Source organism: Macaca nemestrina, chromosome 13 (genome assembly GCF_043159975.1).
Source record: "Macaca nemestrina isolate mMacNem1 chromosome 13, mMacNem.hap1, whole genome shotgun sequence".
NCBI lineage: Eukaryota > Metazoa > Chordata > Mammalia > Primates > Cercopithecidae > Macaca > Macaca nemestrina.
Genome location: NC_092137.1, coordinates 49,939,548 through 49,959,030, shown reverse-complemented (window position 1 = coordinate 49,959,030; position 19,483 = coordinate 49,939,548).

Here is a 19,483-nt window from a genome sequence, read left to right as displayed (position 1 = left end):
ACCAGGTCTAAGAGAAACCATGTGAAGGAAAGAAACTTGCTGCTTCTTAAGCCCTGAAAGGAAGTCACGGAAGCCAGAAGATCCAAGATTTTCTATGGCCATCCTTCTAAATAAGATTAAACACTTTCCTTCTTGTCCTCCTCATGTTAGCCAGAAAGGCATATGTCTAAATGACAGAGAAACCCTAAATATAGTGATGGTGACGTTTACTCTAACAATGTCATTGAGTTTGGCCTTTCCTTGCCTTCATTCTCAGTATTTCTCTTTTCTGGATGTCAGGGGATTGATTGGATAGGGAGCAGAGCCCAACATGAACATGTTTATCCAAATAGAACAAGATTAGGGAGAGACATCTGTCTTTATATGACTCCTCTCTTTCTCATTATCTTCTTCTGCACAAGTCTGGTATATGCACCCAATACAAACATTTGGGTTGGTGAGTATCTTAGTCTATTTGAGTGGCTATAACAGAATACGATAGACCAAGTGGCTTATAAACAACAGAAATATATTTCTCACAGTTCTGATGTCTGGGAAATCCAAGATGAAGACATTGTGAGGGCCTGCTTCCTAGTTCATATACGGTGACTTTTCCCTGTGTCTTCACATGGTAAAATGGGGAAGGCAGCTCTCTGAGATCTTTCTAAGAGCGCAAATCCTATTCATGAGGGCTCCACTCTCATAATCTAATTACCCCCCGCCCAAAGGTCCCATCTCTAATAGCATCACATTGAGGATTAGGGTTTTAACATGAAAATTTTGAGGGGGACATAAACATTCAGTCTTTAGGAGTGAGATTTTATATACAGCTGTAAATGTAAACTTTGGTCTTATTGACCAGTTCGTATGTTTCTCGAGACATTAAGACGAACCTTTCAATCCTTTTAATTTCCTTTCATCAAATTCCTGTCATTTAAAAAATTGACATAAAACTGTGCTGTTTAAAATTGCTTTTTTCAATGCTTAAGAATACCAGCAACAATTAGAAAGCAACGCACATATTTTTGCCTGAAGAACATATTTTATGTCAGAAAATGGCCTTTTTGCATGTTTTTTTTCTGTTAGCAAATAAATAATTTCAGTCGTTATGCTTAACATCAGATATTGTTCATTACTACTGTTTGATACTGTGTTTCTTTCAGTCTGCACTAAAGCCACAAGGTAAAGCAGCTTTTGCATAAACTAGGTCAGTCATATTCATCTCCAATTAGGGGTTAGGGTTTTTTGAACCATTGCTTTTAACTTCAGATAAAGTGGCAGAGAAAATAATTTCTTGCCCACTGGAAAGCACGGAAGGTAGAATTTGCTACTTCTACTTATTTTCTCTGGGTGACTAGAGAGAGTTAGTTATCAGGCTTAAACAAAATAACCGTGATCAAGGAGCTTATTTAGGAGCCAGGTTGAGCATCTTGATGATATACTGTTTTTGTTTTGAATTTTAAGGTAATGTTTGTAATAGTTATTAGGTATAGTTGCACATAACTTTGGTCATTAAACCAGGTAAAAATTTCAAACATATACAGATCTATAAGCCCACAAATTTAGATGTATAGTGAGACCAGAGACATGTTCTCCCTGGTGGGAATGACGTAAATAGAAAACTCAGATTGGAATTCTTAAGTGCCTTTGCTCTCCAACTCACCTGTCAAATCAAAAATCAAATCAACAGGCATGTATCAGTTGCCTGCTGTGTCCTATATATTATCTGGGAGCTTTATATTAGGCAGTCATATAATTTTTGTATTGCACATTGCCTCTACTTATTTGATGTACAATGTGTACATTGCAACCTCATTAGCTTAGACTCTCCCATACTAATTTTGAACTGAAATAGAAATGACATATAAGATAGATTATTTAAAAAAAAGTAGTTTGGAATTTTGTTAGCATTGTAAAAAGCACTGTTTATAGTTAATGGACCAGTTGAATGAGGCTTTCATTCAACAATTATTTACTTAATAAATGGCAGGCACTACAGTAGGCATTATGATTATAGAGGAAAGGCAAGGCCGTGTCCTTGTGGAAAAACTAAAATATGCTTTAGCTAATCAATAAGGTGGTGAGCACAAAGTTGCCAATTGATGACAGTCATTTTGTAGAATCAGCCTTAACACACCACTACCAACAACAAAAAAACTATTCATAAAGGGAAACTTCTAGCCTAGCCAACTAACATTTTTCTTTCAGTTAATTTATGTTAGTAGTAACTGTTTGTCAGAGAATAGGGTCTGCAGTCTTTCTTTTATAGACTGAAAAGTTGATGAACAAAAAGGTTGAATGACTGATCCTTCAGTTATTGCTGCATAAAGTTTAACTTCCAGTTAGGAGAACTTCATAAGCAGCCTAATCATGAGGCTTTAAAGCTGTATTGACTGTGATGCACACTAAAAAAATAAATTTCTGTAACAACTAGGTACCACACATGCACATTATTGGAACAAAATGTCCATGAAAAATTCACACTTAGCACATACAATATGCTTAAATACCTTCTGTCTTTTTCTATTTTATTTTTTAAATAATGTTGGTTGCAACCCAGTACATATATTTCACAACCCACCAGTGAGTATTAATTCAGTGACTAAAAAAGGAGATAAATATGTTCCTGTACATGGAAAAGTAAATATGGCAGTTTCTATGTGTATATTTTTATTATGATTTATTAAAATGTTACCATTTTCTTGTAATGTGTGTAAGGTTTCACAAGTGATTGTAAATAATCCTAATTCTTTCCTGTGACAAGTTGCTTAAGTTATGCAAAATTTGTTCTTCATACTTGGAATTCATTCAGCACCTATTTCAGCATTTCTCATAATCTCTTACAAATGATGTTCATGGTATATATTTTTTCACTTTCTTCATATTTTCTAAGAATCTAGCACATTTCCTAGTGTTAAAAGGAGTGTGTTGAATAAAGGAATGAAAGAATGAATAAATTTTAAGTTTTGCCTTCCATGTTTTGTTGGGTGAACTGCACAGCAAATTTGCCTTTGAAGGAAAATTGGACTGGGCTAAATGGAGAAGAGCCTTGAGAAGGGGAAGCATGAGCAAAGACTTGGAGATAGGAAGAAGCACTTGCAGGCCATTCATATATGCACGTTGGTGAGGTGGGTCCTAGGACTGACAGTGGATGAAGGAGCAGAACATAGTAAAGATAATATTTGGGGTGGGAGTAAAATACGGTGAGGAAGGTAAATGGGGCAAGAAAAGAGAAAATTAAAGCTAGATATGTTGCTTACTGTTGAATGCTTGATTCTGATTGTCCCGTATTTAATATACCAGCCTGCCTAGAGGTATTCAGTGGCTATGTGATGAAGCTGCCCCATTCCTATAATGCGACTATTAAGCTATTATCATCAGGGCTGGCAGAGCAACATCCACTGATGTAAAAAAGATTTTGGAAAATATGGGCCTCATGCGCTTAGAATCAGTATGTAGAAAGTCATCCTTTAATCATCTTATCAAAAATAGGTCAACACGTTAAGTTTGTATATTTTATGGCATTTAATCAAAATGTATAGTTATGTTGTTTAATTTCTTCTGACATTCCATTAGATGGTAAGCTCCATGAAGTCAAAAACTCTGTTATATTCACTGTAATTATTCCTCAGGAATAAACACAACACTTAGCACACAGTAGTTGCACAATATTGAAAAAAGTGAATAAATGGAATGTGTACACAGATACACATCACAAAAGAAATGGGAGGCTAAGCATATATAAGGTTGTGTGCAAGCCTTTTGTTTTGAGTTCAACTGGAAAGCAAACATCCCTCACTAAGCAAACACAACAGAAATTTTGACGTGATTACAGCAAGTCAGAATACAAATGGTCTATTCTAGCATTTGCTGAGTGGCTTACAAGGCTGCCAGCAAATCCATTAGAAACTCAGCTTATCTTCCATAAAGAAGAGGAAAAAATTGCTTAAGGCTGAATTGTTTCTTATAAGATATTATCTGGAAAAGAAATGAATTTTTCCAATTAACTGTATGGTAATTTAAAAAAAAATTTATAAATTCAATATTTGATGTATATGTCCATGCTTTCTATTCCATACTTCTACATTCAATAAAGAGCTTTGCTCTGTTTTATGAAAAGTCTTTATCCCATGAATGTCTTTTGATGAAGTGATCTTCTTGCTATTTAGTATAATTAATATTAGAAAATTATAGATGAAAGCATCATAACAGAGAGGTAAAACACAATGCTTTGGAGTGAAGTATATGAGGTTTGAATCCCAGCAGTGTGATTTCATGCAAGTTATTATCCTTTCCGAATTTCAGTTTCTTCTTCTGATGAATGGAAGTAATAAAGCAATACTGTAGCATTGTTACTAGGATGAACAAATAGCATATGTAAAGTCTGGGGCATAAACTATGAAACAAGCCTGTAGGAGAAGGTATCAAAACAATCTTAAATTTTAATTTAAGTTTTTAATTAGAAAGCAAGAAATAGTGGGAAAGAGGAGCAGGGAATTAGCATTTTTTGATTACTTCTAGTAAGAGGCACTTGTTAAAGTTAGTTCTTTTTTTTTTTTTTTTTTTTTTTTTTTTTTGAGACTGAGTCTCACTCTGTTGCCCATGCTGGAGTGCAGTGGCATGATCTCGGCTCACACAGCAACCTCCACCTCCTGGGTTCAAGTGATTTTCCTGCCTCAGTCTCCCAAGTAGCTGGGACTACAGGCGCATGCCACCACATCAGCTAATTTTTTGTATTTTTTTTTAGTAGAAATGGAGTTTCACTGTGTTAGCCAGGATGGTCTCAATCTCCTGACCTCATGATCTGCCCGCCTAGGCCTCCCAAAGTGCTGCGATTACAGGAGTGAGCAACCACGCCTGGCCAAAATTACTTCATTTAATTAGTCGAATAGTACCTTTCTCCGATTTTCTGTTTTTCTTTACTTCTGGGATTCCTGTTTGACTGATACCTCTCCTCATTCTATCTTCTGTGTCTCTCAACTTCCACAACTATTAATATTTCTTTAAATGTTATAAAATCTCTTTATATGTTCTATTTTGTTTTTCTTTTTCATCTAGGTTTGGTTCAAAAATGAGCTCTTTATTATTAATCTGCTGCTTAATTCCTCTAATGACTTTTAAACCTTACTTATTTATTTCTCCAAGTTTCCTTTAATGTTCACATTTGTCTTACATTTAGACTACTTTTTTAGAGCAGCAAATCATTTAAAATATATTTATTTTAAAATCAATTGCTCTCTCATTGAAATATATTAGTGTATTCTCCTCCTTTATGTTTTCTTCTTTTTTGATCAGCTGCTTCTCTTTATGCCTTGTAATGTTTGAGTTCAAATTTATTTTTATATCCAGACATTTTTCTGATGCAATCTCATGTGGCTTGTAGTGTGAGACTGGCCTCTCATGTGCATTTGTGTTTATATTTTCTATACTTGTTTCTTGGTTTTGCATTTTGACACCAAGAGGTTGGTACAAAAAAGTGATAAATTTTCCCAAAGTGTTATCTATTCTAAAAAAAATTATTATTAGAGACTTCAAACAAAATCTAGATTCAAAGAAGCTAAAAATACCTTGTTGCAAACTTTTCCTAGTGGGTGGATCCCTTGGACCCTGAAAGTGCTACTTGCAAAGGATAAACAAAGCCTTTCCTTAAAGGCTCCTATCCTTAAAACCTCATCTTCTATCATTGAAAGAGCATTAATACATTTGTGCTAGCCATAACCATGTTCCAGAATAAGTAAGACCCCCCCCAACCCCATACTTAAATGGGATATATGCAACCTCTCTCTCTCTCTCTCTCTCTCTCACCTATTTTGTATAAGTCACTAAATTCTTCCATTACTTTCCTCTATCCTGAACCCGCCAATGAATGTAATGGTAGTATAAGGGCTATCAGATACCTAAAATTTAAATATCTTCTGAGATTGACTCAGAAATTTGGGGATCATTTTATTTTGATTATTATAATTTGTGCTAATGTCAAGAACCATATCATGAATAAACAAAATGACCTGGCTTGTAATTATTCTTAAATAGACTTTTATTTTTCAAGAAGTGTAAGCAATTTGGGAGCAAAAAGTTACCTCAAAAAGAGCAACTCAGCAGTGTTTCCGAGTAACCAGTATATATTTTTAATTTGGTCCCCCCCTTTTTTTTTTTTTTTTTTTTGCGGTCTCTCATCAGTACTCGAATTATGGATTATAGAATCTTAACTCCAAATGATTAATCAAATTTAAAAGGACAATCTTTATCTTTAATATTGTCCTGCCAAATACCTTTTTTTAGAGGAATCTTAAAAGTAAGAAAACATTAACAGATAGGAGGGGAATTTCTGTTTTGTTTCATAATTTCAACCTTTATTTTAGATTGAGGGAGTGCATGGGCAGCTTTGTCACATGGATATATTGAATGATGCTGAGGTTTGGGGTAAGATTGAGCCCACCACCCCAGTACTTAGGGTAGTACCCAATAGTTACTCAACCTCCTCCCTCTCTCCCCCATCTAGTTTTCCACAGTGTCTATTGTTGCCATCTTTATGTCCATGAATACACAATGTTTGGTTTCCACTTACAGTAAGTGAAAATGTGCAGTATTTGTTCTTCTATTCCTGTGTTAATTAACTGAGGCTAATGGTCTCCAGCTGCAACAAGGTTGCTGCAAAGGACATGGTATCAATCTTTTACTGTGGTTGTATAGTATTCCATAGTGTATATGTACCACATATTCTTTATCCAATCCACTGTTTGTTTTGTTTTATTTTGTTCCAGACAGAGTCTCACTCTATTGCCCATGCTGGAGTGCAGTGGCGTGATCTCAGCTCACTGCAACCTCTGCCTCCCGGGTTCAAGTAATTCCTGTGCCTCAGCCTCCCAAGGAGCTGAGATTACAGGCAGGAGCCATCATGCCTGACTAATTTTTGTATTTTTAGTAGAGACAAGGTTTCACCATGTTGGCCAGGCTGGTTTCGAACTCCTGACCTCAGGTGATCCACCCACTTCAGCCTCCCAAAGTGTGGGATTATAGGGGTGAGCCACCGTGCCCAGCCTCCAATCCACTGTTAATGGGCTGCTCCTGGGCTGATTCCATGTCTTTGCTACTGTGCATAGTGCTATGATAAACACATAAGTATGTGTCTTTTTGATAGAAGGATTTATCTTCTTTAGAATATATACCTAGTAATGGGATTGTGGGGTTGAATGGTAGTTGTGAGTTCTTTGAGATATCACCACAGTGACTGAGCTAATTTACATTTCTACCAGTAGTGTATAAGCATTTGGGGGGTGGGGAGGAATTTTGATGTACCTGTACCTAAAAGAATAAAAGCCATTGCCCAGAGAACACAGATACTAAAAATAAATGACACTTTAACAAACAAGAAATCTCAGACTTTTAGCTAAACTACTGTTAATTTATGAAGAGGGGAAAGTTAGGATTCTTTGTTATTTGCTTATATTTATTTATAATTTGCAAAGATGAATTCTTTGTTTGTGTAAGAAAGGCTTCTACCATAATTAAAGTCATCAAGCAACTTACAGATTTCTGTATTTCTCTAAATGTTACTCAACACTGAGGAATTTAGCATAGCTTATACTTTTCAAATGCTAATGATCACAATCAATATAGAAACCCTAGCCTGAAAGAACATTTAACTAAAAGAAAAGCAAATTTATAAATGGAAAAGCAGATGTTAACAGGAGTTTGAACTTTACTCTTACACATGGAGTTGAGCAAAGAAAGTGTGGTCTGCAGACAGTGAATGAGGAAAATAAAACCAAAAACTCCTCGCATATCTACATCCACAATCATATTAAAAATTTCCAGAGCTTTGATATCAAAATTAAAGTTTCTCCATTAAAATAATAAAAATAATGAGCAATTGCAATGCTATTATAAATAGGTAATTACTAATATTAACATGCTGTCAAAGCTGATGTGAATATAATTAGCATAGACATTTTGGAGAATACTTGGCAGTACTTAGTGAAACTAATTATGTGTATTCCCCAGAACCCTGAAATTCTGCTCCTAGGTATTCACGCTTCAGAGAAACTGTCACGTAGAAGCACAAAGAAACATACAGAACACTTATTGCTAAGATTGGAAGCCAACATGTTAGTCATTCCAGGGAAGAAAATAAGTAAAATGTGGCAGATACCTAAGATAGAATACTATACAGAAGTGAGAACAAAATTAACTAGATATACTTATGCAATATGGGTGAGGTCTTCAAAACATTGTTACATGCATTTTATTTCATGCAAGAAAGTGAGAAATAGAATGATATATCACAAGTATATATGAAATTTAAAACATACATAAATCAATGCTATATCTTATTCATGTACACACATTTATACAAATAAGCATATACAAATTGAAGATAAATACACTGAAGGGTAAAATCTCCTAAGATAGAAACAGGATTTGGAATAGTAGAAGGGAAAATGGTATAAAGAAATAGAAAAGCTAATGAAGACATAGCTTTTCTATTGGGACCTTACCCAGACTGCAATCAATACCATGTAATAAATTAATCATTAAGATAATTTTGTATAACATGTTAGGAATAAGGAGACATTCAATATATACAAGCCTTCAAAAATAAGAGATTACTAAGTAACTATGAAATAAGTTACAAACAAAAGCCAGGTATAGTGAGTGTTCCTGCCTGTAGTACAAGCTACATGGGAGGCTGAGGTGGGAGTCAGGTTCACAGTCCTCCAGGTAAGAGCTGTCCTGATCTCATCACGGAGAAAACTCAGCAGAAGTTTGTGGAGTAATGGCAAATCTGGCCTTCCCCTTCCTCCCTTCCTCCCTCCCTTGCTCCTTTTCTTCCTTCCTTCTTTCCTTCGTCTTGCTCTGTCAGTCAGGCTAGAGTACAGTAGGCCTGTCAGGTCTCACTAAACCCTTAACCTCCCAGGCTCAAGCCATCCTCTCACCTCAGCCTTCCCCGTAGCTTGTACTACAGGCAGCTACCAGCACACCTGGCTGGTTTGTTTGTAGAGATGGAGTCTTACTGTGTTGCCCTGACTGGTCTTGAACTCTTGGGCTCAAGTGATCCCCCTGCCTTGGCCTTCCAAAATGCTGGGATTGCAAGCATGAGCCACTGCACCTGGCCAGTATGTACTTATCTTAACTTTTCTCTGTGTTCTACATTTAATGAAAAATGCACGTATTACTATAGTCATACAGAGGGAGGAATATGGGGAAGAGCATACCTGAACCACTCTCTTTTAGGGACAGCAAGACTTTAATTAAAGACCAAAACCATTATGAGGCCAAATATATTTTATGCCCAAAACAGAAGGACAAGAAAAAGCTCTTATTAAATTTTGAGAAGTATTACCTTTTACCTTAAAAAATAACCGAATGAAAATCTATATACTTAACAGGGTATCTAAACTAAAAGTTTGCAGATAGATACACTGCTTTGCAGTGAGCACTCAATCCCTGGAGGATATCAAGATTAAATATGATTGGAGGTGCTTTAAACCCATGAGTGCTTCTCCAAAATTAACGGAAAGTCCTAGTTATTCAAAGTATTTTTATTCATCAGTTTCTGGGTTTTTAGTTCTTTAGCTTTTAATGATTTTGGGGGAGAATAATATTTTTTCCTGCTGGGATCAGAACTTTTAATTGATTGGGATGCTTAATTTAAATTTCTAGCACTAAAATTAAAAGTCAAAATAATACCAGAGTAAGGTCTTAGGATAAAGTTTTACTAGTCAGAGAATCTCAAAATCATTGTCTTCTTTGAAGAGAAAACATGAAAGTTAAGAAGGAAGGCATAGGTAAAGCATGAATGAAAAGCTTCTAGGGTGTTTTAGAAATTTCAAATGACTTTCACTCTTATTTTGAGGCCAAATTACTTCAAGTAGCTTCCTTAGAAATTGTCATCATCTTAGAGAACCAAAGGAAAATAGAGAAAACATGTTCAACACATGTCTCGCTCCTTTGACTGAACTAAAATTAGAAACATAACAGAAGAATAAAGTTTTTCTTTAATTTGGAACTTGGAAAGCATTCAGTATGCTGTATGGTCATGATCATTTTGTTTAGAAGAACACTTCTGTTTAGGATATATATTTTTAAATTTAATGAGATGAGGTTATACTGTTATGGGAATACAGTTATGTGAAGGATACATATAAGGGAGAGGACTGTCTTTAAAATCATCTCTTCTCTGCCGCACCGTCCTGGCAAGACAACAGCTCTGTCCTGTGTAACTCACTGAGTTCTCTCTACATCAAAGTGCTTAAAACCAGTCACCCATTTTAGTAGCATGCAACTAAACAGATGATCCACCTGCCTCCAAGATATAATCGGAGTAACCCATTATATGCCTGTCTGTTTAACCCCCTCAGCCCTGAAAGGCACAATTCATGGGTCATCTTTCATTCATTACCTGCACTCCATATAGCTTTGTGCAGCCTCTGCTCTGACTCAATCTTACATCCAAACATTACATTCTAATTTTTTTCTCCATAACTCACAGTCTGTAATCAATAAAGCCCTTTGTATCCTCTACCTTTTATCGTAAGACTCTAATCAAAATTCAGCTCTCCTTTGAGGTCTCTGCTTGCCCTGCAGAATTCTCAAATGGCGGTTGTATTTTCTCTCACCTCATGTGGCACTGGACTTAGAGATTGAGTAGATATAGTTTTGGCTCTTCACTGCTCCTTCAAGACAATTTCTCCTACTTCTTTCATATGCCAACTCCATTGGAATGCATATGATTAAACAAAACCCCATTAACCTTCCTTGCTGCAGTCATCTGCTCTCCTTCTGGTAATTGCTCCCACTCCTTCCATTGAAGATTTTAGTATCTGCTTAATCCTCTTTCACCACCACTCCTGTCATTATAATTGATGACTTCAATATCCACAAAATGATCCTTCCCATATTCTGGGTCTCCTCACCTCCAATTATCTTGTCTTCTAATGATATCAGCTAACCCATTTCTATGATTAGACCAAAGCTATTGCCATTTGCAATAACAGCATTCGTTTTATAATCTCCATTTTCAATGTTCCACAGGCAGACTCCCCTTTCACAGTGCCTTCCTTTATTTTTGTTCTTCCACTAGACCCTCAAATCCATTGACACACCACATTAGTGCTCTGCTTGATTCATTTCCTCACATTCTTCCTTATAAGGCTTTGCTTCAATAGACCAATCACAGATATCTCACTCATCTTTGTTTTCCCTTTCTTCCTTCAGTCATACCAACTTGACAATACCTCCACACTGACTGACCCACCTTCTTGGTACCTACAATTTAACTGGAGAAAAATATCCAGGTTGACTGAACTCGCTTAATATTTTTATTTTTATTTTTTTTTTTAGTAACAGAGTCTCTGTCGTCCATACTAGAGTGAAGTGACATGATCACAGCTCACTGTAGCCCTGAACTCCTGGGCTTGAGCAATTGCTTCCACCTTAGTAGTCTCCTGTGTAGCTGGGACCACATGTGTGCACCATGACATCCAACTGATTTTCTATTTTTAAAATTTTTTGTAAAGACAGGGTCTCACTATGTTGTTTTCCAGGCTGGTCTCAAACTCCTGGCCTCAAGCAATTCTCTCATCTCAGCCTCTCAAAGTGCTGGGATTACAGGCATGAGCGACTACTCTTAGCTGAACTCACTTTAAAATTATGACCACAAACCTTTGGTTGGCCACTGGGTTATCTGGAAATCCTCTCAGATTTCCCAAGTCAATTCACTCTCTCATTTTCTGAGACAACTATTTTATATCTTCTCATTTCTCAAATTTTTAACAGTCTTCCTCTATTCTCAGCTAATAACCTTGTTCCATATTTTACTATTAAAAGAAATACAATAAGAAGGTAATGTCTATGCAGTTCTAGCATTAAAACTGCCTACTTTTATCTAAACCCATATACCTTGTCTTACTCCAGCTGGAACAGATGACTCTCCATGCTTCTATTTAAGGTCCATCTTTTCCTACATGCAGCAAAGGACATTTCCTCTGACTCACTGACAAATATTGCTCTTGCACTCGATCCTTTTTCGTCTTAGAGAATTAATTTCCTCCTCCCTACTTAATTGTTTGGATCTCTATGTAAAAATTCTGCAATGTCTTTTTTTTTAAATTCAACTTTTATTTTAGATTCATGGGATACATGTACAGGTTTGTTACATGGCTATATTGCGTGATGCTGAGGTTTTGGGTACAATTGATCCCATTATCCAGGTACTGAGCATAGTAATCAATGGTTAGTTTTTCAGCCCTTCTTTCCCTCTCTCCCCTCTTTAGTAGTCCCCAGTGTCTATTGTTGCCATCTTTATGGCTATGAGTATCCAATGTTTAACTCCCAATTGTAAGTGAGAACATGTGGTATTTGTTTTTTTCTTCCTGTGTTAATTCGCTTGTGTCTTCTATTTTAAAAAATTATCTTATCACGATATCTTTATCCAGATACCATCCCACTTTTCTGCCCTCCTTTAGAGAAAATGTCCTAAAATATTGTCTATATTCACTGTCTCTATTTTTCTTTATCTCTCTTTTGACTCTGCTCCAATCAGGATTTGTTTCCATAAATTCATTAGATCTGTCGTTATTGTCACCAAGTAAACTTCACCTTGCCGAGTCCATTGGCTTATCTTTCTCCTATTTTATTTGATAATAGCAAAATGCATACTTGACTTCGTCTGGAAATACTTTCTTCATTTAGCCTCCAGGACAATATTACCTTTTTCCTTCTCCTATACTCTGATTGTTCTTTACCATCTCTTTTGGTGAATCATTCTCATCTTCACAGCCTCTCAATATCAGAGATCCTCAATGCTCAATTCTCAGATTTTTTTCTTTTCTATCTACTTTCACACTATGTACTCAGCTAATTCAATTGTTTTAAATACCAACTTCAGCCCTGATCTTTCTCATGAAATTCAGACTCATGTTCAGTCTCTGCACTTGGATGTATAAAAGGCATCTCAGATTCAATCTACCAAAAGTGAAGTCTTGATTTTCACTCTGCTTTTTTCAGTCGTCTCCATTTCAGTAAATGGAAATTGCGTTCACATAGTAGCTTAAGGCCAAAAAACGTAGAATCATCCTTGATTCCTCTCCTTCTCTCATGATCCCCTCTCAATTCCAATCCAATTTAGTGACAAAATGTGTGTGTTCTCTCTTTAAAATCAACCAGGATCGAATTACTTTTCATATCTTCCTTGATACAAAGATACTATTGAACTATTACAACAGCTTGTTAACTGGTCTCCATCCATTTGCTTTTATCTCCCTACAATCTATTCTCTCTAAAGAAACCAGTGTTTCTTTAAAAAATGCAATTCCAATAGAATAGCTTCCTAAGCTCAAAATTTTCCAAAACGTTCCCCAGCTCACTCAAAATAAAATGCAACTTGTTAACTTAACCTTAAGGCCATATGTGATTCATTTATCCATACTCCACTTTCTCCTCTCATACCTTACTGCTAACATTCACCCATGAGCTCACTGCACCACCCATACTACCTTGCTTCCCATTCTTCAAACAACAAGGTACGTTCCTGTCTCAGGCCTTTGCATTTAGTGGGAGCAGTTCTCTGACTCCGTGAATGCTCCTTTATCACTGTAACTTAATATCTCATTTTATTTTGGTCTCCTTTACTCTTCTGTGAGGTCTTTTCTGACCACCTTATATAAAAGAAGACCACTGTTGGATTCCAACTATCCTTTTATTTATTTTTACCATTGGTCTCCTTCAATTAAAATATAAGATTCATAAGGGTAAGAACTTGGTCTGTTTTATTCACTATCATTGCTTATTATCTAGAAAAATACCAGGTATGTAAAAAAGAACTCAATAAATATTGCATGCATGGCATGTATGAATGAATAAATCCAGGAATACCATTTGGCAACATGCAAAATAAACAGCAATTGTTTAATAAAAAACATTTCTACCATTCTTATGGTGAGAATAAATAACAGTGATATTGAAGTCTTACTATTTAAGTAAGTTTTCTTTAAAATGAAAGTAAACCATAGTCTTGGACTTCTACGCATAGAAAATGAGACATTGAGTGGCTGTTCAGAGGAAGAAGGGATATTGTAGTCCTAAGTTAGAAAATTTCAGAAAGTCTGTTTGAAAATGGCACTGATAATATACATTTGAAGAAGCCATAGATTGTTCTATAAAATCTTTAGAATATATAGAGAGATTACAATAGTTGTTTAAGGGAGTAAATACTAGAGATAACTGTACTGAGATTTTTAACCTGTATGATTCATTACATGAAGTTATAGTGCTTATGAAGGGAATTTCTTTATGAATACTTACCTCCTCATAATTCTAAATATTCTGTACCTTGGACTAAATCTCACACCTCCATTCTTATCTAACAATCTCTTTCACTGTAACTCAATGTATGTATTCCCAGAGGTTATGACACAAAATATATCGTTACTGAAAACTATACCATCCTTTCATGATTCAGTTTCAGGCCCTCCACTCTTACACTGCCCATTCAGTCCATTGATGTTACATCATTTGTCGATCACGCCCCCATTTCTTTACATTCTTCCTTATCTGTTTTAGCTGGAACAGTTTCATTATCAAAACTTCCTTTTATGCCCATCTCCCTCTGTCCTGTCCCTCTTTATTTTCAGTTCTTGTCTTTTGGAAAAACACCAGCATTAGTAAAGGCAACAGTCCATTTTTTCATTGACTACATTTGGGAAGCTGAATTTAATGGAAACACACATGTACACATTACGCTGGCAGGTATTACTTTAAATTTATAATGACCAACATCAAGTGGACCTTTGGAAATGCCTTTGCTGGTCTTCTTGGCTGTATTTTTTTTCTTATCTCACTCATCTTAGATCTTTATTTCCTTCCTTCTGTATATTTTAGGTTTCATTTGTTTTCCTTTTCCATGTTCTTGTTATGGATTTTTCAATCATGGATTTTTTGCATTTGTAAACTTTTAATATATGCTTTTAAGGCTATAACCTACTCCCCTATAGGGGAGTTTAACTGTATATCACAGGTTTTTATATGCCATATTTTCATGGTAATACTCAAACTATTTTATAATTTCCATTGTGATTATTTCTTTGATCTATCTATTTTTAAAAAGGTCATATATTCCAAACATTAGATGTTTTCTAGTTATTTTTATTAGTTTCTAAGTTAAGTCCCCCTTGTTATACATGATTTAAAGCCTTTAACATTTTCCGAGACTTTAAGGCTGATCACGTGAAACATTTGTTTAATATGCTGCAGGTCTATTTGAAATGACTTTGTACTTTGAAGTTATTTGGTATTTGTTAAATGGATTGCTTAGGTCTTCTATGACTTTGTCTGTTCTATCAGTTACTAAAAGAGATGTGTTAAAACCTTTATGATTTTTCTATTTCCTGTGAAGTTGTATCTAATTTGCTTAATATATTCTGAGATTATGGGATGGAAGCATACAAATTTAAAATTGTTACATTTTCTAGTAGACTAAAACTTTTATCGTTATGAAATATTCTTATTTTTTTCTGGTAGTTCTCCTTACCTTAAATTCTACTTTATCTTATGTTAATGTGGCTATATATCTTACACTACCTTCCTTTCCTTTAGAATTTGCCCGAGATATGTTTTTTTCCCAACCTTCTGCTTTTGACTTTTGACTACTTTTTGTTCTGAGTAAAGATGCATTTCTTGTAGTTTCTATAACAGATGCTGTAAGGTTCCATCCATGTTCCTTTGGACAACAGGACCATTCCTGTGTATTTCTGCTTATCTTCCAATAGCCAGCATTTGTGTCATGTTTTGAAGAGCTGGCCACAGCCTGAGGGAGCAACGAAAAGATGTTCATGATATGCTATTCAGCATTGGCCTGTGGAATTCTAAACCGTGCAATAAAGCCAGAGAAGTGCAGAAAAAGCATGCAGATTGGAATAGAAGAAATAAAACTGTTCTTACTCACATATAGCATGACTTTCTACATATAAAATCTCAAGAAATCTACAAAAAATATTTCTAGAACAAATAAATGGGTTTAATATGGCTGAAGTATGCAAGAACAACCAAAATTACCTGTGTTACTATAGATAAGCAGTTAATAATTGTAAAATAAACCATTTACAACATTTCCAAACATTAAATAATTGATATAAATATAACAAAACTTGTGTAGGATCTGTATGCTCTAAATTTTTAAAAATTCCAATAAATTGAAGAAGATTAAATAAATGTAGAAACATAGTGTTTATAGATCCGAAGACTGAACATAGTCAATTCTCCTCAGAGTAATATATAGATTTAATGCAGTTGCAATCAGTATCTAAGATTTTGTTTTTAAATATAAACAACAGATTTCACAATTTGTATGGAAAGACAAAATAGTCTAGCCAAAACAATACTGAAAAGGAGGAATAAAGTTGGAGGAATCACTTCTGGCTTTAAGACTTACTATAAACCTATAATAATTCCAATGATAAGATAATGATAAAGCAATGAATACCTAGATCATTGAACAAAGTGAAGCGATCACAGATTGATTTTGAAATATGGTCAACTAATGTTTGACGAAGGCACAAAAGCAGTTCAGTGGAGAGAGAGTAATCTTTTTAACAAGTAGTGTTGAAAAAATTGAATATCCATATGGAAGGAAAAGAACAATGACCTACATTTTATAGCTTGTACAAAAATTGACTACAATAGTCATAGATCTAAATTTAAACCATAACATTATTAAACTTTTAGAAGACTATAAAGGAGAAAAATCATTGTGACCTAGGTTAGTCAAGGAGTTCTGAGGCATTACAGCAAAAGCATAATACATAATAGAAATAAAAAACCACGATAAACAGGGCCTCATCAAAATTTAAAACTTTTGCTCTCCGTAGTTCCTGAGAAAAGAATAAATATTAAGCTAAGGACTGAGAGAAGGTATCTGAATATGATATATCTCATGAAGAAATTGTATTAACATAACTCTCAAAACTCATCTTTAAAAAATCAGTAAGACTTCAAAACATTTCTCTAAAGAGGGTAGACAGATTGCAGATAAGGAAACTAAGTTGTGTTCTATAATCTAAACAATTAGTATATTCTAAACAATTAGTATAAACTCATTGCAATCCAGATATAGCCCACTTTGCAAAACTGGCTGCCCAAGTTACATTAGTAAATCGGCATTTCAAAGAAATTATAACTATTTGACAAGGAATTTCACATGAAGTTTTAATATTCAGACTTTAAAGCAAAATACAGTGCTAAATTACAGAATCATAAACACAATCTTTGGCTTAACAATTGAACTTTTGAGTACCTATTACAGTAATGATGGGAACTAAGTTAAGACTGATGAAGCACACAAAAATCGGGGAACAAAATATTCTTGCTTTACTCTGTTGAATGTCACTTTCCATAAAAATTGAACAAACTGTATTCCGGATTTCATATTTTAGGTTGCATATGCACGTCAGAAATTTTGTGTAATTTTCACAACCAATACTACTGTAGTAAACATATTATTTCATCAATGCTTTTAAGAATAAATAGCAATATGGTAATTTTTTACTCAGTTCTCATTTGCTTACAACCCTTTTGCATATATGGCTCCATGGTTTCTGACGAGAAATCCAAAGACATTTGAATCATTGTTCCCCTCTAGGTAATATGTTATTTTTCTTTGATTGCCTTCAAGATATATGTCTTTAGCTTGTCTGCAGTTTGATTATAATGTGTTTGTGCATAAATTATTATGAGTTTAGAAGTTTGGTGCTCACTCAGTTTAAATTGATAGGTTCATGTCTTTCACCAAATTTGTGAAGTTTTCCTTTGCTATTTCCTCAAACATTTTTTTCTATATTGCAGTTTTTATTCATCCCTCCTTAGACTATAATAATGTGAATATTTATACTTTGTTATTGTCTCACATGCTCATTTTAGAATTTTTTTTCTCTCAGTTCTGAATGAATGCTTTCTTGACCATGGCGATTCTTTATTTTTATTTTTATTTATTTTGATTTCAGTAGCTCAGGGGTATAAGTGGTTTTTGGTTACATGGATAAATTGTATAGTGGTGAAGTCTGGGATTTTAGTGCACCTATCACCTGAGTAGTGTACGTTGTACCCAATAGGTATCTTTTTCCTCCCTCAGCCCCCTCCTACCCTTTCTCGTTTCTGGGTCTTCGATGTCCATTATACCACTCTGAATGCCTTTGTGTACTCATAGCTTTGCTCTCACTTATAACTGAGAATATGAGGTATTTTGTTGATTCCTGAGTTACTTCACTTAGAACAATGGCCTCTAATTTCATTCATGATGCTGAAAAAGACTATTTCATTCTTTTTTATGGCTGAGGAGTATCCATGAATGATACTTTTTATTGACCTATGTGCAAGTTGTTTGGCTCTTACTTTTATTATCTCCAGTTGTCTACTGAACTAGACTACTAAAATTTTTTTTTTCGCTCTTAAAATTCTATTTGGTTATTTATTCTTAATATCATCTCTTTGAAATTTTCTTGCTTTGTTTCAAAAGTGTTCACTATAAAATATTAAAGTATATTATAGCTTTTTTAAAGTCCTTTTTGATATAGTTCTGATATCTGTGTCATCTCGGCATTGACATCTGTCATTGTCTTTTTCTGGTTCTTAGCTTACTAAGTAATTTTAGATTGTCTCCTGAACATTTTGAGTATAATGTTATAAAATTCTAGGTCTGCCCAGGCATGGTCGTTCACACTTACTACCTCAGCTATTTGGGAGGCCAAGATGGGACGATCACTGGAGCCTAGTCTGGGCAATATAGCAAGACCCTATCTCCACAAAGTTTTAAAAAGATTAGCCAGGACTGGTGGTCTGTGCCTGCTGTCTTAGTTACTCAGGAGGCTGAGATGGGAGAATTCCTTAAGCCAGGAGTTCAAGGCTGTAGTGAGCTCTGATCACATCACTACATTTCAGCCTTGGTGACAGATCAAGACCCTGTCTCAAAAAAGAAAAAATTCGGAGTCTTCTTGAAGTCCTGTGGGAAATTTTAATTTATTATTACTTTTAAATTTTGAGCAGGCCCTTGGTGTGGTTAGATTCAGGCCACAAGTTTTGACTAGCCTTCTGTGATTATAGTTTCAATGTCAGTTTCATTTTCAAACTTTTTGCAATGTTTTGCTTATCTGTTCCATGGTTATACTACTCAGTGGCCATTTGGGGACCTGAGTGGTAGTCTATTCCATTGTTTACTTCTCAAAGTCTATGGGATGCTGCTAAGATCAGATCCATGTATACGCAGCTTGAGGGTGAGGCTGAAATTTCAAAGACAACTTATGGGGTCACTTTCATGAACGTTTTCCTCTTTTATCCTTCTTTTGCTTTATAGTTCTGCAATCCTTTCTTTTTCTTTGCCCTTGCCAGAAACCTGGGATTTGATTTGCCCTAGTCTATCATACATTTCACATGATTGTGCCTGCATCTTGCACTATGTGATATCAGGATACACAGAAATAAATAGCAATGAAGATTTCATTTATCCATTTGAAAT